We start from the raw sequence: 24,837 nt of genomic DNA, 5'->3' as shown, positions 1-24,837 counted from the left end.
CTTGGAAGAAATCTATTCCCTGCTCTTCATGAAGTCTCAAGGGCCTTCAGATAATAAAGTTATTCAGTGTCACTCAAAAGGGCTTTCTTTTCTGATCTTCATTTCTGGCTCAATCATTTCTAATTAAATACACTCCAAAAAATATAGATTTGGTAGTCGAAAGGGATTTAGTATCTAGTTCAGTCCCCACACATGACACAAGAATTGAAGGTCTTAAATATTCCTTAACACGCAAGTTAGCGTTTGAGATAGAACCATCTTATATTTCCTTTTTCACTTGGTATTATGTCCTTGAAAATAATTGTGATTTTTAGAAGAGCCAATATCTTCTAATTCCTAGTTTCATGTCTATTCTACCCCATGAAACTGAGGGATCTAGCTCCTTTAAACCTACCCATATCAGGGATTTTATTTATTTGCACCCAGTCTCCTTGAAAGTTTAAATGGGTGGCTCAGACAAATGTTGGGATGCTGCTATGGTCTGAATGTTTCGTCCTCCCCAAATTTATACACTGAAACCCTAATCCCCAAGATGGTGGTATCAGGAGGTGGGGCCTGTGAGAGTAGATCCGGTCATGAGGAAAAAGCCCTCCCAACTGGGACTAGTGGCCTTACACAAGAGCCCCACAGAGCTCCCTGCCCTTTCTACCATGTGAGGACACCCTGGGAAGTGGGCAGCCTGCCACCCAGAAGGTCTTCGCCAGAACCCGAACCTGCTGACACCCGCATCTTGGTGTGTGAGAAAAAAAAAATTCTGTTGTTTTTAAGCCACTGGGTCTGGAGTATTCTGTTGTAACAGCCGAAACAGATTAAGACAGATGCTTATAAAAGTAAAGTGGACAGAAAAGTAAAGAAGAAATATGAGCAGGAAAGCATAACTGAAACTACGCACACTGTGGTGGTTAGAAAACAAATCACATTAACAGAAAAGGAGGAAACAAGACAGTCAGCAAGATGCTGCCAGGACTTATGCTTCTCACGGATGCCTACATATGGCAGAGCCTGCTGGCTGCCCTCTTTCCCCTCACTTCTTGAAGGTGTCAATTTTGGGAACTTAAAACTGAGAAGAGAAAAAACAGACTGTGAATTAAAACTCATATAGAAGTTGCCATTGTCACAGGGTAATTACACCTGAGATCCTGTGAGTTAACACAGTTTGTTCATTTAATGTACTTTCTGAAATTAATGTACAAAACATTGAAAAAATCACCTGTTCCCTTGATATTAAACATAACTGTATGCTCAGGTTGGAAAGGTTTTTGTGAAACTTAGTAATGTATCAAATATTCTTATTCAAAATGCTGGTTCCTGGAAAGTGATAGTTACTGAATCTTATTTAAGTAAGAAGGCCTATGAAATTTTCTCCATTTTAATGGTATATAGACATATTACATGTGCCAGATGCCCAGGTGAAGGCCTTATACAAGCATCTTATTTAACCCTTACAACAACCCTACAGTATGGCAGCATTACACAGGAAAAGAAACCAACACTTAGAGAAGTTAATAACTAACACAAAGCAAAGCTAAAATGTGAACCAGGGATTCTGATCACGGGGTCTGTGTGCTTAATTATCATGTTCCTTTGTTCCATGTACGAGGAAACTAAGTAGGAAGAACGAAATGACTTGTTTGTGCTCATGCAGTAAATTAGAGATGATGTAATGTTAAAATGAAGACTACAAACCCCATCATTCTACCAAACTAGACGGAAATCCAGGTGTTACTAGAACAAAGTTCTCATCAGAAGCTTGAATGGGGAATGTTCCCTGTCCAGGTTTCCTCATGTTGTTTGCAGACCTCCTCTCCTTGTCACTCTAGGACTGAAGTCTCCATTTTCTTCCTGGCTATCATCTGGGGGCTCTCAGTCCCTAAAGGCTGACCAAAGTCCTCTGTTACCTAGTCCTATCCACAGTCAGTAAAAAGCCAGGGCTTTCAGTCATACAGATGCAAGAAAACGAATTCTGCCAACAACGTGAATGCCCTTTGAAGTGGATCACTGCCTAGTGGAGTCTCTGGATAAGCAAGCAGCCTGACTGAAGAACTGACTGCAGCCTTGTGATCCCCAGAGTAGAGGACCCAGGTAAGTCATACCCACCGTCCATCCCTACTGTGCTGGCCCTTCCACCTGAGTAGAGTAGACTGCCATGAATGAGGCACAAGGTTGTCAGCAGAGGGCAAGAAACTGGCCCCTTTAAAAAAAAAAGAAAAAGACAAGAAACTGGCCCCCATGCCATGGAGACAGGAAGAGACACCAGTGGATAGACACCAGAGGGTCTAGGAGTGGGCGTGGGATGGAAGGTTAAGGTCCGCAATTCTGACCCACAGAAACAATGAGATGATAAATGTGTGTTGTCTTAAACTTCTAAGTTGTGTTAAATTATTACACAACAATAGAAAATCAATATAGATTTTTGGTGATAATGTAGGTGATAATGTAACAAATAACTAAAATGTGGTAGTGCTTTTGGAACCAGGAAGTGGGAGGAAACGAAGAATTCTGATGAGCACAGAAGAGCCTACAAAGCTTGAGCAGATTGCTGGTAGAAATATGGATTTCAAGGTTGCTGTCACTTATGTCTCAGAAGGAAGGGAGGAGCAGGCTATTAGAAAACTGAGGAATGGGGACCCTAGTCATAAAGAAGCAGAAAACTTAGTGAAATTGTCTCCTTCAGTTATATGTAAAATACCTTGGAGAACATGGGAGTAGGTCTTTCCCCAGTCAAGCCCCTGATGAGACTGAAGCCCTAGCTGACAACTGGATTGCAGCTTGTACCCTAAAGCTGAGAAACTAGCTAAACTGTTATGTCCAGACTCCTTTCCTATAGTAACTGTCAGATAATAAGTATATGCTGTTCAAAGCTACTAAGTTTGTGTAATTTGTTATACAGCATAGAAAATTAGTAGCGTCATGTAATATGATTCAGGCACATTGTGGGAATGTGAAATTTGAATGTCCTATGATATCTTTGTGCTATAATCACAGTAATTATTAATAAGAACTATCTACAATGTTATGACTTGATTAATTAGGCAGAAATAAATTTGAAACATAGAAAGAACAGTATTTTTTTTAAATGTATGGTAACAGAATTTAGTTCAAGAAAATACTTGACTATTTTGTTGCAAAGTTTACATGCATTTAAAGAATTAAAAATCTTACCCAATATTTCCATAAAATGAGTTGGTACAAAGGAGAGTTTCAGTGAACTCAAGACCATACTTGATTTAATAGCAGAGCAGGGTCTTGACCTGTCTCCTGACTCATGGATCAGCCAGTATTTGACTACATTACACTGGTTTTTTGTGTAGTCATCTGTTTACTCATCTGATTTCTCAACAAAATAAATGCTGATTAGGTGACATTCTAAATCATTTTCTAGATATTATGGAAAATATGATAATAATCAAGCATGTGTGCTATCAACAACACACATAATAGTACAAAACAGGGTATGAAGTGTTTCATAGGAGAGATACAGATAAAGATGAATTGGGATGTAACGAAAAAGAATATGTTTACTTTGGAAGAAATGGCCACTAAGAAAAGACTTAAAGAGTGATGTAGCATTCTACCAAACTTTGAAGGACTAATAAATTTAGAATCGATGACTTCAGAGTAAATGTTAGGATAAAACACTCCTCTCTCAGGAGGATTTTATATAAGATGGTTTGTTCTGCATCAAGTAGACAACTCAGTTTTCTCAAACTTTGGTCTTATCAGATTCATCCATATACATCTTAAAAAATGTATTTCTCTTGGGAGCAGTGTTTACATATGTGCGTATACGTGTGTGCGTGTGTGTGTGTTGAGGGTGGTGTGACTGATTTTCTTCCAAATACTTGTACCACAGGCCAATAGTCCAAACCTTTCAACAGCAATTCCCCTGGACCTCCTGTTTTAGGACAGCACTTCTCAATCTTAATCTGCATACAGATGGCTGGGGATCTTGCTTAAACGCAGATGATATATCAGCAAATCTAGAATGAGACCTGAGATTCTGCATTTCTGGAGCAGGATTCAACTCCTCTGAGCTGCTCTGATTTTAATTTGTATTCCTTAACCTCACAAGGACAGGATTCTACCGATGAGATTTACCTACTCAGGTTACTTTTCTCTATAAAGCAACTTTGCCAACTCTCAACAAACCCTCCAGTGGGCTAGGGTTCATCTGAATGGAACAGCCCATGAGCAAAACGGGGCCCTAGGAGAGCTCCCTGGGTTTTAACTGGTATGTGACAATATCCAAAATCTATTGGTTGTTAGTTTTCTTATTAAGAAAAAAATTAAAAAAATTAATCCATCTACTTCAATCCATTGGATTCTCCATTAGATGTTTTCCAAAATACATACTATTGATTTGTCCCTCATATTTAATTTTGCTACTATTAGAGTTACATTTAAATGTAACTTTTAAATTATATATTTAACTGAGAGAAAAGAGTGAATTTCTTTTAAGCAAACAACAAACTGACCTATGATGCTGACAAAAAAAAAAAAAATCATCTCACTGAAAGCATTTTCATGAAAAAGTAGTCCAGATTTTAAAGACAGACAATAGAGAGCAGATATTAACAACATGGGATTTGGAGCTAGATAGATCTGCATTTTACTTCTGACTGGAAATTAACTGTGTGATCTTGGGCCATTTGCTTATCTCTTAGTGACTAGGTTTCCACAAATGTAAACAGAATGTGGATACTGATATCCCTAACAAACAAGCTTGTGCTGAACTTTGCACATTATAAAACCATTAGTGCATTGCACCATGTGCATAACAGGTATGACTGTTCTTAAAGTGGAAGAAACCTAAAAGTAAATATTGTCCCTGATCCTTCACTCATTTATAAACAAAGAAAAATATTTGGAGTTTCTCACTAGAGAGGTACAGAGATGAACAGTCCAGAACCCTCTCCCCACAAAACCTTTCATAAACTTCTCAAGTAGCAGAACCCTATAGTACATTTCCTATTTCACTTGGGATGATGTCTTTGAAAAGAACTGTCATTTTCTTTCAATATAAAAGCTGAGAGCTAAGTTTACTTTCCAAAATTGTAAAGTAAAACCAAAGTTAAATTCATTTTTTCTGAAATTTTCTCTAGAATAGTCATATCTTATAGTTTCTATATAAATAATGTTCTTTCCATTATAACATTTTGTGTAAAACAATCCAAATTATAGGATAATTCTTGCTTTAAGTAATGCATTAACACTAGAAATATAACAATTTGAAATGGTGAAGAATGCATTAAAAAGCAACTGGATTTAATTGCATCCTTGGGACCTGCTTTGCTGTGCCTAGAGCTGGGTTTTCACATGAAAAACAAAAGTCAAGGTCTGCGATATACTTTTCAGTTGCCACTGAAATTGTAGAGTGATTCTATGGATAGCCTTCAACCACTAAATAATGTTTAAAGGTGAAAAGGCTTTGAAATGTATTTTTCTAAAACTCTGAGATTTTACCCTGCAACAGTGGTACAAAAATTTTGGGGGGGTTCCTGTTTTTGTTTTTCCCCCAACCCTCCCACTCCCACACTCCACATCACTTAGGGAGGATATCAAATAATATTTCTAAGCAGGAGTCATAGAAATGTTGGCCTTTCCAAATTAGTTTAAAATTAGGACTATAAAGAGACTAAAAACACAGTACGTGGAACTTCAGTAGTGCATAAAAAGGATTTGTGTTGATGTGGAGAAGAATGCATCACTCAAAATATGCCTCTTTAGTATAAAGATTATTTTAGGCTAATTATTTGTAAGAAAAAGTAGACACTGGAGAAGCTCTAAAGTTACCCTTTTGTAAAAGACAGTTACATTTATAAGGGAAAATCTTGATTTGTAAAAGTGTCTCCCTCTCTGAACCAGGAATAGAAGGATGACTCTAAATCTCTAGAAACTCTTGTCAATAGAGGAGGCAAAGACTGAAATCTGCAAAACAGCCTTACCCTTGTTCACTGTGCTTTTCCTGTGAACTTCCCATATGTGGCCTTTGCACTCCCTCCCCATCATCTTTTATTACTTTTTCTGTCTTTAGCTTGAGATGTATTTAAGATGGTGGCTTGGGCCATTTTGGAGAGTGACTCTGGTTTCCTGGGTATCTCCCACATATATAGGAGGTATCCATGTTATTAAACTTCTGTCTTTCTCCTGTTAATTTGTCTTTTATTACATGTAGGTTTCAGGCAAGATACTAAAGGGGAAAGAAAAAATTATTTTTCCTCTCCCAACAGTGTACAGATACGTCAATACAGCCTGACAACAAAGAAGTCTACAGCATTAATGTGGCATTTTTCTCCTGAAAGCCTGAGGTGTTCTCTAATGATCAACTAATACTCAATAAACTACTTTCAGGAATAGAGGCAAAAGTGTTACTCTGCCATAAGTTATGGAAACAAGATTCTGAGACATTAAGCATATTGTCCCAGGTGACAGTAAACCAAAGGAAAAAAGAGGTGAAAACAGATCCTAACTGAACACTTGGTCCACTGGAGTCTAAACCTTTGACCTGTGCACACCATGCTTCAAATTGTATTCATGGGGGAAATAAGACTAATGGGTACCAGCTTTAAATCTTTCAGAGAAATAATATCCCATGTCACATTACCTGATGAGTAATAACGATTTTCCAAAACTTGCCCCAGAATTTATGATTCCTGGGGAAATGAAGAAGAGGTGCTTTTAATCAATCAGTTCATAAGACAGAAAAAGCAATAATGAACAATTCTCTTTGACAGATATATATTCAGCTTTTCCTTTTGTAAAAGGCACTGTGCAAGGCACTGCCAGGAATGCATTATTGTCACTATACTAGGGGAATTTTACAGTGGAACATTGGCACAGCCTTGATCAGCATGGCCTTAAGGATCTTACTCTTCCCCTCAGCTTCACTAAATTTTAGACAGGTTTCATTCTGACTGTCGGCAGCTGATCTCCCTTTTCTTAGAGCATTTATGTAAGAAGTCTGGAATTGCCAATTCTTTCTATGCCTCTTTGAAATGTAGATAAATATTTTCTGAGCCTCTTGTCAATTTTACAATCTAGGAATATTTGTTTCAAAGACCATGAAACCATCTCTTTGAAATGTAATCATCTAATGAGAGAGAGCCCCCATCTCCCAGGCTCCTGAGAGAGAAACACCAATTAGCAAATACAGATGGCTTAATCACACAGACCGGTGGCGCCCCTAACATTCTCTAGTACTTTTCTACAAGTACACGCCAACTAACGGAAACTTTCCCACCTCTTCTTTCAGTGGAGTTGAGTTCAATCTCCCCTATTGCAAAAGTCTCAAAGAAATTCTTTCCTGCCTGTTTAAATCTGTACAGAGCAAGTCTTCTTCAACAGCCTATAGGTTCAACAGAAACTGGACAACAGGAAAAAAAATCCATATATTTCGAAGATTGAAAAAGTTATTAGTTATGATAACGTTTATGAAGATGACCAGTCAGGGATGAGAGATACAAGTTCAAATTGCATCTGTGTCCCTGCTTAAATGTAAGGTATCTTTGAAAGTCTTAGATTTCTATCCCATGTGCATGCCTGCATGGTTTGTAAATATAGTTAGATATTACCCAGTTACTTTGGCTTACAATGGCAGGGATCTTGAAGATGAGACTAGAACAGAACTAATGTTCAGAGAACATTAGTAAAGAGTACAGATCAAGAGATTGGACAGAGAAAGAAATGATGTGTTAGGGAACAGCAATCACATTTATTTTAACTAGAGCATAAACTTCAATTTGGGGAAAATTCAAGAAATAAAGGTGCTTAGTTATGGCAATCTGTTACTGGGAAAGTTTAAACACATAGCCTCTCCTGCTTAAAGATTCTTTAAAGAAATTTTTAATAATAGTTTTGAAGACTGAAGTTTGTATTCAGACAGCCCAAATAACTTGTGTTTTAAACTTGTGTATTCTGTTCCCCTTTTGTTTCTTAACATTAAAAAATAATTGATCACTAAACGACTAAATTTTAAAAATATTTTCTCATTAATTTCCTCACATTAAAATATTCTACATTGTTATGTCAAGCAATACTTTATTTAGATATTTAAATCTATATTGTTCCTCTGTATCTCTTCATAAAGACTTCTGAACATTTCTTACCATCTAAAGCACATGTTCTAATGTACACCATAATTACTACAGACAGAATATTCAGCACCTTGCTCATTAATAATTAACTCCACAATAATAAATTTAAAGGCTTTTTGTTTTTTCAGTCCACATGGCATTCTTGCAATAGTGGCCACTCTTTCCTTCACAATGTCTTTCATTTCTTAGCATTTAGACACTGAATAGTCATGATTTTCATTGTAACACTTTCTCCCTTGGCCTCTTAAAGTACATCCATAATTTTTATTAATTTTACTCTTTTTTCCCCTTAGAAACCTCATCACTTCAATATTAATATCTGTAACCCTATTAAGGCAAGTGAGTTATATCTCCAGCATTCCTAAGTATCTAGACAGGCCTATCATTGTTCAGTGGAGACCCAACAGCAGTGAATAGGAACTTGCCAGAGTAAATCCCTGGGATCTGGGAGTATAAAAATATTGACTAGCATGCCACTTATTTATTCAACAAACATTTAATGAGGAGCTACAATGTCCCAAACATTGGGACAGATTATGAATATATACAAACAAGTAAGATGAAGAACTCACATTCTAGTAAGAACAAAGTAAGCAAAGAAGAGGGGGTGAATGAATATTGTAGCAAATCATGATTTGCCAAACATACTGCATGGCATAAGAATTATTATCTCCTCCTAGTATATGAAACAAATAAAGTCAAAAGAAATCAAGTAACCTTCAAATGTCCAATCTCTCATACTTAGTATACTGCAGAATCAGGAGGAGAATCTAAGGGTAACTGTCAAGAAGTCTAAATTCTTTCTATATTCCCTCACTCAAAGGAAATTAACCAGAATGTTAAAAGGAGAAGCCAGAGAGTGATGTCACCAAGATGATGAATAGCAGGTACCCAGCCCTCATCCCTCATAAAAACACTGATTTGGCAGCCATCCAATGACTGAAGAACTTTTATAAGAGCTTTGGGATCCAGGTGGGAGATTGTAATACTCTGGAGGAGTCTAAGACCATGGACAGTGGCTTTCTGAAGGCAAGCCAGCTCCCTGGTGTCAGGCCAGATGAAAGCAGGTCTGACTGCAGATCTGATCTGAAAGTAGCCCTATGACTCAGCTGTAGCCCCACTTGACCACCTTCCAGAGGCAGCACCTCTCATCTAGGGACCCAGCAGGAAGCACATATGCCAACAATATAAACAAAATGAAAACGCACCCAAAGAAATGAGAGAAAATATTTGTAGAGCATATATCTGATAAAGAGTTAACATCCATAGTATAAAAGGAACTCCTAGAACTCTGTAACAAAGAAAATCAAATAGCCCAATTCAAAGAATAGGCAAAGGACCTGAGTAAACATTTCTCCAAAAAAGATGTACAGGTAGCCAATAGGTATGTGAAAAGGTGCTCAACATCACTAACAATCAGGGAAATTCAAGTCAAAATCACAACGAAGTACCACCTTACATTGTTAGGATGGCTACTACAAAAATAAAAGATTAAAAATGTTGGTGAGGATATGCAAAAAGGGAAACACTTGTACACTATTGATGGGAATATAAATTAGTACAGTCACTTGGAAAAGAGTATGGCATTTCCTCAAAAAGTTAAAAATACTACTATCATATATTCCATCATATATCATACCACTTCTGAGTATGTATCCAAAGGAACTGAATTCTCCAAAAAGATAACTATACTCCCATGTTCACTGTGGCATTATTCACAATAGCTGAAGTATACCAACAAACTAAATATCCATCAATGCATGCATGAATAAGGAAAGTGAAATACTATTCAGCCTTAAAAAAGAAGGAAATTCAGCCATTTGCAACAATGTGGGTGGATCTGGAGGACATCATGCTAAAGGAAAAAAATCCAATACAGAAAGCAAGTACTCTAAGATCTCAAGTATGGAATCTAAAATAGTCAAAACTCATATAAGTAGAGAGTAGAATAGTGGTTACCAGGGGCTGAGTAGGGAGAGGAACATGAGGAAGTGATGGTCAAAGGGTACAAAGCTCAGTTATAAGAGATAAGTAAGTCCCGGAGATCTACTGTTTGCTAAGTGGGTAGAATTTATGTTAAGTGCTCTTATTGCCACAGGTAAAAAACAGGGCAGGGTAGTGGGAGGACATCTTTGGAGGTTATGGATAAGTGTACAGCATTGAGAATAATGATGGTTTCACAGATGAAAAGTTTTCTCCAAACACATCAAGTTGTACACATTAAATTCTTACAGCCTTCTGTGTATCTACCATATTTTAATGAAGTGATTTAAAAAAAAAAAAAAAACAAGAATCCAATCACTAGAGAATGTGTGCCAAGGAGTAAAGAACTAGAATACATACAATACCATAGAAAGCAAAGAAGAAATGAAAAACGTGTGTGTGTGTGTGTGTGTGTGTTGGCAAGTCATCCTCCTATCAAACTGGATCTCTTCGTATATTGTCTCTGTGCTTCAAAGTCAATAGTAGATCATCTAAAGAGGTGTTTTAAAATGTAGGTGAGTATTAATGGACCTGTAAGTTGAAGATAAATGGTATTGGGGAAAGAGGCAGGTTAGGGGTTTTAATTAGACTTTATAATTTGAAGCTGGATACATTAAAAAAATAGTTTGAGACTGTAGTATATATTATATTTTGTTTTTAAAATACTGTAATAGAACACTTAATATAATCAAGAGTATTCTGCCTTGCAACTTTACAAATAAAATTTTTTCAGTAATAAGACCCTAGTCTTTTTTGTTTTTTTAATAAATGTGACCAATATTAGGGGAAAGAAAACAGAATGGCAGTTTTACAATTGCTGGCTAAACCTCTGCTGTCACATTCCAGTTCCTCCTCATTTTGCAAAAGCAATGAGAAAAATTGTGAGAATACTTTCTTTCCTAAGCAGTTTAGAATAATATTATTTAGCTTGGATAACACTATCATTTATTTTGCATCAATATTAATGATTTGGAATGGGAATAAAATTACAGTAATGAAATTCATAGCTGATACTAAGTCTTCAGCTGTTATAACTGCCAAACAGAGATAAATATATAAAATGACTTGCATCACTTAGAGCCCTGGTTTATAAATTGCAATGTGAGTTTTAACAGGCACTTGGACTTTGGGGAACAAGCATTCAATATTTCCAGTGAGGAATGAAACTCTGAATTGAAGAATATTATTTAAAAACCAATTATCCGAACTAAAAGAAGACTGGCTTATTTCATTTGAATAACATTTTGGTGCTTTTACACTCTTAGTAAAGGAAAACTCTGTATTACCCTTTTAAATGTAAGTTACTCACAGTCTGAAGTCCTGTCCCTGAACTAGGCCCACCAAAATCAATCAGACCAATCCCCTAGAAACTCTAATATTTTTAATCATTTACTATAAAGTTGAGGTTTAACATCTCCTACAGAGCAAGCTGAGCTTCCCTCTCCTGCGCCTACTACTGTCTCCTATTAATAGTGGCAGTGGTGCTGGTACCTAGTGTCTGTCCCCATGAGGGTGTTAAATCAAGCTATGTAGGAAATGGGATGGGAGCCATGTTGGCTTATATATAAGATGCTTTGCATCTTACCTTCAGCCAGTGGAAGACAGTTCTTTCATTAAAACCAGAGCAGTACAATTCCCCTCCCCCAGCTATTGAGCCAAAAGGTTGATCACAGACGTATCACTGGCAAAGAAATAACACCTTGGATGATAGGTGGTAGGCATTTAGCAGAGAATAATAGAGAAAAGAAAAACTCTTTAAACCAATTGAAGATTTTTTTTAAAACCCTCAAAATTAGAGGGCAAAGCACTTTTCTGATGTCAGGACTTAGAGAAACAAACATATGAAAAATACAAAGTTACAAACCATCATCATACACGTCACCATAGGAGCAACTACCATTCTCTATGAGTCAGCTATATACTGAGCATTCCAATCAGTACCTTATACACATGACACTGCTTTGTATAGACTGCACCCCTTTACAAATAAGCCATGTCTAAAGGGGGTGAATAACCCAAAGTCAAAGAGTTTGCAAGTATGAGAGTCCACACACAGCCAGAGCCAGGGAGCCCTGCCTCCAAACTTGATGATATTTTCATCCAGTATAGTAACTATCTATAAAACAACATCAGAAGAATTTAGACAAGTGTAGAGAAAATATTGAGATCAAACCAGACTAACATGAATTCCCAAGGATTAGTACACAGTGAACTTTCACCAGTATGTATTAAGGAGGAATTAAAAATTTCTATCAGAATTCCAATGAAATATTTATAATGTGTTATATAGAATTAGCATATGTTAATTTTATGAAATTCTCTATATAAATTTCTGTTCATTCATTTTTTTTCTGAATTCATGTGTTTTCTTTCTTAAACCAGGAGTAGAACACTTGTAGAACATTTAAGTTCTTACAAGAGATACACGGTCAGCGTCGCTACATGACTATTGATGACAGAATTCCTAAAACCCAGTTCTATGCTAACCAGCTCTGCATTCTAGATCTGTGACTTATCAAGGCTATGCCTTTTTGAGTGAGCTACATACTTCCAAAACAGATATGATGGTATTTAAACAAAGGTAACAGTATAAATAATTGTTGTATGGTCATACCTGTCCTCACTAAAAATTTTTATGAAGAAATAAAATTCTTTAGAACTAATAAGAATTCAGTTAAATTTTCTTTCTAAAAATAAAATCATGAATGCTCACATACACTGTAAAAAAAAATAAATAGAAAATATGGCTTAAAGTCTCTTAAATCCTGATAACCACTTGTTTAAGCTATGATTCTCCAGCCACAGGAGATGGAAAAAGTGAAAGAAGTTGAAATAGAAAGTTGTGGGAGTCAACGGTACAGCTTTGTTGCTAAGGAAGGAATAGTGCCTTATAGACAAGTGACTGACACTATCAGCTCCTTTGTTGGGTATGAAAGAAGGAGGCATATGAGTAGGAGAAAAAAGGGTCTCTATAAACTATGTTCAAAACTTGAAAAAAATGTCCCTCCTTTAGCATTATCTTCCTACTGAAACATTTAATTTCTACATTGCTTGTCACTCCTGTGCAATACCAAGAACTAGTTATTTCTGAAGTTCCTATTGGTTTCACATCACAAGTGGCCCTGATAACTCTTTTGCAAAGACTGTTTTGAATCTATAAAATGATACAAAACGATTAACAGCCAATTTCACTTCAGTTTTAAAAAAGGTCAAAATAAAGCACAGTATTACAGGAGAATGAGGTTTCCATAATATATCCCACGTATAAAACAGAAAATTTAAAAGTCTCATATTTTTGACAAAAATTCTAATGAAAAGGTAAAATGATATAATATGAATTTACTATCCAAATGACAATAGTCATGTAAAGCACTAAGAAATAGGTATAACAATTCTAGTTTCAGTGAGTGTTCTTTGCAGGCCTATAATGGGATAAATCAACCTGCTGACATGGGCTAATATACTTTAAAAATCAAACTTTCAGAAAGTATGGTAAGAAGCTGTCTCAGTCTACCAGAGTTACCGTAACAAAGATACCACGGACTAGGTGGCTTAAACAACAACTATTTATTTTCTCACAGTTCTGGAGGTTACAAAGCCCAAGATCAAGGTCCTGAAGATTTTGACTTATGAAGAGAGCCCTCTTCCTGGCATGAGGAGCACTGACTTCTTGCTGTGTCCTCACATGACCCTTGCTGGGTGCAGACATATGGAGGCAGAGTTCTGGTCTCTCTTCCTCTTCTTTTAAGGCCACTAATCGCACCACAGAGGCCCCACCCTCATGACTTCATCTAAACCTAATTACCTCCAGAAGGCCTCACCTCCAAATACCATTACAAAAGGTGTGAAGGTGTCAACATATGAACTGAGGCAGGGAGAAGCATCCAGTCCATCATAGAAGCTCAGTTTTTAATCTAAAATTGTGAATTCCTAGGGTCAATTATAGGATAAGTAAATTAAAATTGCTACTGCTAGGGTCTATAACTATGTAATTTTAGTAAGTTCTCCTATACTTCTCTCATGCATATTGAAGTGGAACCACAGTTTAGAGAAGCAAAATGAAAACTATCAACTACAACAGAGTTTTACTGTTTATGTATAAATGATTAGCTCCCTCCCTCTCCCTCCAAAAAAATTAAACTTAACCTTTATCTCTTTTTTCAAATAAAGTATTCCCACATCAATTTCTGAGCTCTTTTCAATTAACAGTTTGAATGTCTGGTTATCATACTTTTTGTTCCAAGAATAACTAATAAATAACTAACAGAGGCAGTCAGAATTAAGCACTTAGTCAGATATATAGGATGCTTTATTAACATTTTTCAGAGAAGTTTCTTTCAGCAGTCTCTGACTTCAAAGAGACAGCACAGACATGGAAAACTGTAAGATATATAGACAATGGAATAAATTCCTACACCAAAAACTGCATTAAATATAAGATATTCTATGTAACATCATTTGGGGTGAGTAGTCTCCATTACTACAGACAAAATCATGTCATGATAAAAGGAAATCTTGTTTTCTTGATTGGTCAGGATGATTATAAGCTATTACTAATTTCAATAAGCTATTACTAATTTTAATAATCTAAGAAGGTTTACTGAAAACAATGGAATTTCAGAAGCTGTTTAAATTACCTAAATCATGTTTTGTGTGCTAAAATCTGAGGGTATGCCAAGATAAACTGCTTTGTAAAGGGATAAAAAAGGTTGACAATTTAAATAAGACACACTCAAGAAGGCAAATGTGAAGCAAACTGGACTGGGAGAGGTGAAGACAAAAAGGCAAAGTATTTTGATCTTTCTGGGGAAAGGCTTTAGGAATAATGAGAGTATTGCAGACTTGGTGCTCAATGCAATGGAAAATTGATGAAGGGCTTCGGGTAGGGAAAGATGGGTCAGTGTGACAGATGAAGAAGCCAGTGTTGACAATAATAGCTAGATAGATGAAAAGTACTTGGTCCTGAAAATGAGAAATCAAGTGAAAATGAGGTACTAGCAGGCAAGGTGAAGATAATCAAGCCTATTTTACAGTGAGAAAATAATGTTAAGAGGACAGTACAGGAACGGAGACTGGAAAGTAGAAAGTGGTTGTCATGATGTGTGTGGCTAGGGGTGATGAGCAAAAATGGCGTTGGAGCTTCCCTGTTTGCCACATTAAACAGATGACAGCATTTCCAGCTACAAATAGAAATCTACATATAATCTTCATGCACTAAATTGTGCTTTTACCGTGACTTAATCCTAATGACACTGACTGCTTGGAAAATATTTATTGTTGACTGCCAAAGAGAAGGCATTTTCAAGTGCAGTTTCAAACCTTTCAAGCTTACTAGCAAATTGAATGTTCAAGTCAAAAGAATTTGCATTTATGAAGATTCATATGTATAGAAGTGAATTTTTCAGACTGTTTCTATCTATCTCAACCCCTGGAAAATGAGAAAAATGAGGCATTAAACTGAGTCTTGCAGCTCACCTCCTCTGTCATTTATGACACCTAATTCTGCCTCTTGCAGAATTAGAGTATAATGTCAGAAAGCATTTGGTTGATGGTTGAAGAAAATATTAAATGATGCTGTTACTCACCTACAAATGTCAGCACCAAATGACACAGCAGTGCTTTGCTCCTGGGTTTGTGTATTCCCTAACCACAGCTTTCTGAACCAGAAGAAAAGAAGAATGAGAATTTTTTGCACTGGGTTTCAGGCATTGTTTAATGCCTGCTTGCGATAATGATGTCTTCTTCCTTGGAATATTGTAAAGTATTTTCAGATCTAAAATGCCTTTGAAATATTATAAAGTATTTTCAGATCTAAAATGAGTTATTCAAGAGAAAGTAAATCCCTTGGAAGCTATTTGAATTATCTATGTAGAAAACAGCTCTTTCTAGTTCATAGTATTAGAAAAACAATCATTCTGTCTGACATTGTTTCTCCCACTTCCTTGCTGAAATAACAGTCCCTTATAATGGTACTTCATATTGGGCCTTGTCAAAACTAAAAGATAATAGCTTTATTTATAAGTCCACACAATTCTGGCACAAGCCTAGGGCAACAGATAATAAACTTTTTAAAACAACCACATTGCATTGTATCTTGGATGCTTTGAAATCTTTTTTTTTTTTTTTTTTAACTTTCTTGGTCATTCCCAGAATTCAGTGTCTTAGATATGATGAAATATAGTGAGACTACGTGTTCTATCCAGCAATAAATCCTCAACAGATCTCGGAATTTGTGACTCAAAGAGAAATTTTAATAGGGTGTGAACAAAGTGAAGACATTCTTACAAGACCCAGGAAGCTATTATTTGGGATGTGTTAGCCAGATGGTCAGTGGCACAATCTTTACTCAGTGAAATTTTTGCTCGATCAGAAACTTGTTTAAAATGGCTACTTTTACATTCATTTGGATGCAAACTTTAATTCCCAAGACACAAGTATAGCTGTTCAGGTCATTAAAGAGTTTGTTTCATCTAATGTTTGAAGAAAAAAAAATAAATGCCTGACAGTGTGAAGGTAGCAACCTCAATTACCATTTCTAGAGCCACTGCAAATCACTCGGCATGACCATTCTATCTTAATTATACAGCAGAATGAAAAAGGTACCACTGCCCAAGACAGAATGCTTGCTGTAAAACCTGCCCCAGGGTAAGATGAAATAGTGAAGTGAGAAGCACTTTAATGGATAAAACAGCAGCTTGGGAATCCAGAAACTATTTCTGTTTAACCCGTCTCCACCATTTCCTCACAAAGCCAACACTCCCTTGTTTACAAAACAGAAGTGACTGTTTTCAGTTTCTGAGAGATAATATGAAAATAAGACAATCAGAACGTGCAGCCATTTTTGCTCCTTGGAAAGAAAAGATCAAATCAGTACAAATAAAAGAAAAAAACTATGATAAACAGATCAGAATTACTATTTATTAGGATGAATAGAAATTTGATTTGTGAATTTCTAAAGGTACAAGTTATGCTAAGTGAATTTTTGTGAAGCAAGAAGTATTTGTAGTTTTAAAAGCTTCTTTTCCTACAAATTTGGGGGGTTGTGGTGTTTATGTTCCTACCAAAAAAAAAAAAAAAAAAAAAAAATCCTGACTTCACCACCTAATGCACTCAATGAGCTGCCCACATACCCACAAAGCAGGTGGTCACCAGATGCATCAGATCTCAAGGAAATAGAATCAGTGCTTGGCAAATTCATTCAGGCAGGTGGTCTATGAATTCAGGTAGCCTCCTGAGCAAGTTTCATTGTATTTTCAGTATCAGAAGCTAGAGGCAGGAAAACACAAGGAAACATATATTCAACATAGCTGTATTTCAGGGGAGGTGAAGTAGGATTCTGAACCAAGTAACTTAAGAGTTCATCAGGGGAGACTGCTTAGCCTGTGTGAGGCTCATTAGAAAAGGGATGCAGAGACTTGGCTGTAGGTGCTGGTCTAGGACCCCAGTTTAACTACAGACTCCCTCAGCAGCTGCTCTCCAACATCTCAGAACAGGAGAGAACCACAACAATTTCTCAGTTCAACATTCTCATTTTCAAGATGTAGAAACTGAGTCTCAGAGAGCGAGGGACTTGCCAACAGTCCCAGAGCCTGACAGGGGCCTAAACAGGTGGAAACTCAGTCCAGAATTTTTGCCACGATACCACACCACCCCTCCTCATCAAAAAAAGAAATGAGCCTGCTCAATTGTTAATGGACCACTAGCTAATCTCAAGCATCCCCTCCAGCTCTAAAACTGCCTATTTCTACATCAAAACATAGGAAAAGCTTGAGAAGTCTTAAACATTGACAGAGAAAACCACCAGCTAACTAAACAAACAAGGTCGAAAAGCTGAATGCAAACCAAGAATGGAAGAGAAAGCACCATGTGCTCTTCAATCACAAAGCCCACGGTCCATCTTTAACATTTATTCTTAAGCATCTATATTCAAGATGTTTTTCTTTATTTACTATGTCCATTTGCAAAAGCCACTCCATTTCAAACTTCTAGGAACCTGCAATAAAATCACATTAAGCTAAGTAATAAAATGCCATTATTGGAGTGACAAGAAGCTTCACTACCTGAAGTTTTAATGCGTGCTCTCCTACCAACAGGGATGTTGTGAGGATTAATGAGATATTTAGAAAGCATTTTATGCAAACGGAAAAAAGAGCCTCACAAAAGCAAAGGAGAAATAACAGTAGTTTATCTCCACCATCAACGGAGGAAAGCCTGTCTAAACAGATGGACCTGGGATGATGTCTTGAAAGTGAGAAAAACACTACCTGTGTTAGAGGAGGCTTAGGAGAAAGGTCTTCTTGAGGGGGAAAAAAAAAAAAAACAAAAACCCTCTGAAACTAGAGGTTTTATTCCTCAAACCTTTATCTAGGGTGAGCAACCATCTTGATTTCCCCATGATCACAGTGTTTCTTGGGACGTGGGATTTGCAGTGCACAAACCCCAACAGTTGTAGGGAAACCAGGATAGCTGGTCACTCTATTTGTAGTTTTCATTTTTCTTACAACAATGACAACCTCACTTTCTAATACTCTAACTCTAATCTTGAATTACTTAATCAACTAGGATGATGACATGTTTGGGGAAGATGTTCAAACAAAGAATTTAATACATCAAAATGAGCTTAAATTCCTGTTGGCCAAGGCCATCATAGTTTTGGAGACATTCAGGCAAAACAAGGGAAATTGCAGTAACATTTCAATCCAAACTTCATCATCTTCTTTTACTGCTGGAACTTCAACCCCTCAGCCACTTCTGGTCTGTCTCATACTAACAAACTCACACTAATCTTAGCACAGTTTCCCACAGCAGTGCTGTGTGCTTCATGGCTGAACCTCTGCTCCTCCAGTTTTGACAAAGGAGGAGAATTTCCAAAGGACTATAAGTCTTGATTGCCTGATCACTAAAGGGGCTCCAATCATTCTAAGATGTGGCTGGATAGAGCATTTCCCAGAATACATCCTATTTGTTGAGCATCATTCTCAACACTTTTCAGAAATGCCAAGATGCTTTTACTTCAGTTGTGGAGTCCTCTTTGAATTCTATTTACCTCCCCTTTACTTCTCATAATTCCATTTCTTTCTATAAAACTTTAATGTTATTAATAACTTAACCCAAACCTATGGAATATAAGAAGAAAATTAAGTATTTTGTTTAAAACCTTACTTTTTAAAACACTGAATTTTCTAGCCATTACAAAGTTTATAAACCTGGAGTAAATACTAGGGAGAATATGAGGGTGGATAAAACAGGGGCTTTGCAAAAGCCAATATTATACAACTTTAATAAAACTATTGTTGAAGCCTGTGTTAGCAATTTCTTTTTCTTTCTTTTTTCTGACATACTAGAACATCAAAGAATGAAACGGTCCAGGGCATTTTTACCCTCTGGCAGATCTGGGACTGTGAGGGGGTTAAACAATAGAAACAATATGTATATAACATTTACTGTTGTTAACTGTTTTCTTACTACAACACTGTAAAGAAAATACACTTTCTTTTGCCTCTTCTATGCATCTTCACATAAAAGTTCAGGTCAGCTGGATAAACCACACATTATCAGAAAAAGAGGGGAAATTAACTTCAAAGCTAAACTCTACGGTGACCCCCTTCTGTACCAAATGATCACACATAGAGGAAAAAATAAGAGGCATTCACCCAGCTACCCGCTCCTCACCTTGGCATGCTAATTGTCCAAACAGAGTTATAGCTGCGGGGGCTGCTTTCCTGCCTCCAGCCCCTAGTGGATTAACACCTATTCACCTGCATTGCTCTTTTTCATTCTGTAGTACAGCTTGAAAAACAAGCACCAGTGAAACCATCAAATCAGATCACTTTTGGAAGAATTTTCCCATACACATTCTGCACTCTCTTCTAAATTTACATAGGTTTTCTCAGCCCCCTGCACAGAGATAATTATGCACTCTCCCTGATTATATGATCATATGGAAACTGGTTTTAACATCTTCCTGCAGCTCATAACTGAAGCAACAGATTCCAGTTGTAGCTGGATACCTAAAAACAGGAGCTCTTTTTGAAAACTGATAGGGAAACTCCATATTTCAATCATAAAAGTCAAAGAAAAACATGCAGAATATTTATTTCCAAAATGTGAAAAACATTAAAGTGTATTTCCCAAGTGTACAATTGTCTGAAATACAAAAGAACATTGCTTCAATTTTAGACATCAGAGGTATCAAAAGCAATTTAAGCTCAGCTATGACTGTAATTGTGTCCATAAAAGCCTGAAACTGACAACAAATATTTTTGAGCACCCATTGTTTTCAGGACACAAAAGGATGAAGAAGACATGAACTTCAGAAGCTGACGGCCTGGTGGAAACGTAATACAGGAATGTGAGCCACTAGAAGAATCCTCACCTATAAACTCGAATTGACATATGAGAAAGAAATTACAGCGGTTTGAAAAGGAGGTGGGTTTCATCCAGAAAGAAAGAAGACAAGAAAAGTCTTCCTTGAAGGAATCTCATTTGATGTGGACTCAAAGGGTGAGTAGTGTTTTGATATAGAGACGAGGGAAACCTTCTTCATTCTTTTCTTGATTATTGTCTTAAAATGGAGATGACACTTTACTACCCATCTTGAATGGTAACCATGACGGACTAAAGCACTTGGCCTCTCAAATATCTTTATCTACTTCACATATATTTTGTCAATTAGGTGATGTTGCTGGTTGAGACTCTCTGGGGTCTGATTGTGGCTTGTTCACTCTTTAGCTGTGTAGCCCTGGACATGTTACTTTTATATTTTGTCTCAGTTACTGTAACTGCACAGTGAGTGTGATTATAGTGTCTACTTCACACGGGTGTTAGGAGGATTATGTGAGATAAAACATGTAAAAAGCTTAGGGAAAACCGGGAACATGGTAAGAAACTTAACACACGTTAGTTGCTCCGAACTCCGGCAGAGGTAGCAGCATGAGCAAAAGTGACAGCAGGTGGGAATAAAAATGGTGTTTCAACAGGTGGGCTACTCTAAACGTAGGGCAGGAAAATCATAAGGGAACTACTGAGGGTCATCAGCCTGGAAACACAGAGTGAGCCACATTATGAAAGACCATGCACGCCAGACTGGAGAGGTCATTCTCAACGACTGGAAGTAGCAGAGCGGAAATGCTGCATGAAATGAAGTGGGACAGCCATGTGATTATCACAGGAGCAGAGTTTAAAAGTCATGAAGGTCCAGTTAGAACAAGAGAAGATCAGTCAAGCTCCAGTGGAAACTCGCATCTCTATCAACTGTGCAACTGCCTACAGGGAGAGACCAAGGAGATGGAGGATTCCAAGAGGAATCTAAGTTTCTTAAGTACCACAGCTTAGAACCAAGACTTTCTCAACAGTAACAAAGAAAGCAAAAGAGAGGGGATGCCAGAGGCAGTGATGAGAAGGGAAAGGAGACAGAATGAGTTCCAAAATCACAATTTCCCTCTTATATACCATACCTTAGGCTTATTTCCCCATACAAAATAGTCAAGGCAAGAAAATTTGGTGCAACCTAACGGAGCTGTCCACACACAGTGGTCACACAGAATACTGCTAAGCCTAGAGATGATAAAAACTTAAAATGTCCCTTTTCAAAAAGTATAGCATACAGTAAATGCAATACTTTTCTTAATAGTTTCACTTCATTTGATTAGAGATAGTTGTGAAAATGAAACTAACAAGCATTATAAACATGAAACTTCAAAATGTCCTTGTTCTTAGCAATGTCAGAGAATTCTAAGGGAACTGGTATAGAGAGCATGCATATTATAGATGCATACGTGGCTTTCAGTCCTTCAAAGAGCCTATGGAAGGAAAATGTTTTTGTTCATTTCCAAAACTGTACTTCAGATGTTTTCCTCCCTTGGTAGCTGGGGACATGCTATTAAACTAGTGAGAGGAGAGAGGTTCCCGTCTGTACATGTGAATTTTCTTCCTCTTTCCCTCTACCCTAGGTTTTTCACAAGAGGTATAGCAATCAAGCTACATAGATAATTCTAATATAAGAAGCAAATGTATCACCTGAAAGATAGGAGGCAAGTGACAGAATTGAATAAACAGCTAGTCAGGAAATAGGTGGGAACCAGAAGGAAGTAGGTAGCAGGAAGCAAAACTGGCTCTCTCCAAAGGAAGAGTGGTGGGAATCGAACTCTGTCGAAGTTCCCCTCTGCTCTGCACCCCTGCGCCACAAGCCCTAGTCCCGAACAAGAACGCGGGCAGAGCACTTGAGGGACACCTGTCTCACCCAAGCTGCTGGCATCAAAAAGAGAGGTCTGACCCCTTTTTTTGCTATCGGTTTCCCTGACTGAGTTTCCCTCAGCTAATCCCTATGTTAAAATGTTGATCCTAGAACCTTTCTTCAGTATCTAAGGGAGCATCCATTTCTTCTCTACTTAAAGAAACAGTGTGGAGTTTTGTGACTCTAAGATAACACAGAGGCAAGCAGAGATACTATATACATGTTAGACCTCAACCTCGGGAAGTTAAGTCTTCTTTGCCTATCTTGTCTGACCCTTGGCAGATTATAATTTGTGTGTGGGTGTGTGTGTGTCTACAGACATAAATATGTAACGGATATAAACAGATGTATAATTTTGTCAACCACTCAGTCAATTCAGTCATTTCAAATAGAAAAGCTTAGCATGACATTAACTAAGTAGCAAAATCCTAGTTGTCATTTTCATAATGTAAGATTAATTGAAAGTATGGACTCAAGTAACCAAAATAATTCTTCTGATTACACAGAGTCACTGAAGTATTACTTAGCTAGAAATTAATTCTATTTGACAGTCAAGGTGATCACTATAACTTCCACCACTGCCAAAAAGAAAGGAGTGACATTTCATTCTTAGGCAGCTAACTGCAGGCATGTTTTGTAAAGTGGGCAGCAGTGAAGAACCTCAACCCATTAGGCTGTAGTGTTACAAGATCTTGGGAGTATTAATAAGAAAGCCATTAACAGAGCAAAAGAGATTACAGCGTTTTCCAATACAGAGATTTCATGGGCTAAAAATGGGAAAACACTGGCGCAAGCAAAATTAAGCTGGTTTCTTTAGAGTATAATATTTTATAACCTTTAACATGGTAATATAAATTACAGATATCCGAAAGTAAGATAAAATATCTTGTAACTCCCAAACTGAGGGATCCTGATGCTCTCTTGAACAGACTTTACAAAATGTCGCTCTATACTTTGAAGCTCGAAGTTGGGCAAATTGCAGTTTCAAAACTCTATGCAATTAGCATGTGAACCTTGTTATAGGAAATTTCTTATTTCAAAATGAGCCCTGTCAGGATTAAATGAAGATATGAAAAAGAAATGTTGTAGAACCAGATGTCAAAGAGAGTCTTTATGCTATCCCTACAGAATGAGGACAGACACTTCTTTTATGGAGTTCTCTAGTCAAAAGAAAGGCCAGAAATGTACCATACAAATATTCATATATACAGTATAGATTGATCTCTATGTGTCTGTTTATATAAATATTTTTCTATTTAGTAAACAGACAGCAGATGGTTCTATAGTATGTGTTCAGATGTCTTTTTATTTTTTTATTGAAGTATAGTCAGTTTACAATCTTGTGTCAACTTCTTATGTACAGCACAATGTTTCAGTCATATATATATATATATATATATACATACACACATATGTTCCTTTTCATATTCTTTTTAAATGTAGGTTACTACAAGATATTGAATATATAGTTCCCTGTGCTATACAGAAGAAATTTATTGTTTATCTATTTTATATGTAAGTAGTTAGTATCTGCAAATCTCAAACTCCCAATTTATCCCTCCCCACTCCTTTTCCCCCATGGTAACCATAAGTTTGTTTTCTATGCCTGTGAGTCGACTTCTGTTTCATAAATAAGTTCATTCATGTCTTTTTTTTTTTTTTTTAAGATTCCACATATGGGTGATATCATATGGTATTTTTCTTTCTCTTTCTGGCTTACTTCACTTAGAGTGACAATCTCCAGGTCCATCCATGTTGCTGCAAATGACATTATTTTATCATTTTTTATGGCTGAGTAGTATTTCACTGTATAAATATACAGTAACTTTGTTATCCAGTCATCTGTTCATGGACATTTAGGTTGTTTCCATGTCTTGGCTATTGTAAACAGTGCTGCTATGAACACCGGGGTGCATGTATCTTTTTGAATTAGAGTTCCCTCTGGACATACGCATAGGAGTGGGATTGCTGGATCATATGCTAAGTCTATTTTTAGTTTTTGAGTAATCTCCATACTGTTTTCCACGGTCATTTTTTTGAGGGGGTTCAACCACTCACTGCCTTTGTCTGATTTGACCACAACTAGATTTATCAACTGAAGTTAAAATGGCCATGAAGCTCTGTGTCTGAGAGAGGGGACAAACTGGATAAGGGCACCAATTATGGAAGCATGTATAGACCAACCCTTTTCTGTTTTGATAAACCACATTTTATGGTAACATTCAAATGAAAAGAAAAAAAAAAAAGATCATCTGAGTGAATTTGGGGTAATCATAATGAAAAAACAAAAGGCTTTGGACAAAATCTTTTCACATTTTAACAATAGGGAGAATATTTTAAATGGAATATGTGCATATTATTGCTAATTCAACCAAAAAATAATAAATTATGAAAATGTCATTTTTCTCTGCCATTTTAACACAAAACAGAAATGTGATATATATGTATTCGAGCATGTTTTATTTTTTTCTGACAGAGTAATTCCTGAAAAGCAGAAATGTGTCTGTCTCAATTACTGTGCAGCAC

General features: G+C 36.8%; 1 long non-coding RNA gene across 4 annotated transcripts in view; it reads left to right on the top strand.

The window, feature by feature from the left end:
* The first annotated feature begins 1,622 nt into the window (after positions 1–1,622).
* Positions 1,623–24,837, top strand: part of LOC123617229 (uncharacterized) — a 64,809-nt gene continuing 41,594 nt past the window's right edge. For 2 of the 4 annotated variants that reach the window (XR_012505552.1, XR_012505551.1), the window contains exons 1-2: positions 1,624–2,082; positions 20,360–20,579. This is a non-coding gene — a long non-coding RNA (uncharacterized LOC123617229). Of the gene's footprint in view, positions 2,083–20,343; positions 20,580–24,837 lie in introns of all 4 variants that reach the window. The other 2 variants (XR_012505553.1, XR_006725364.2) reach the window with 2 other exon arrangements.

The sequence above is a fragment of the Camelus bactrianus genome, chromosome 3 (assembly GCF_048773025.1).
Source record: "Camelus bactrianus isolate YW-2024 breed Bactrian camel chromosome 3, ASM4877302v1, whole genome shotgun sequence".
Taxonomy (NCBI): domain Eukaryota; kingdom Metazoa; phylum Chordata; class Mammalia; order Artiodactyla; family Camelidae; genus Camelus; species Camelus bactrianus.
This window is presented reverse-complemented; position numbering and strand designations above follow the sequence as displayed.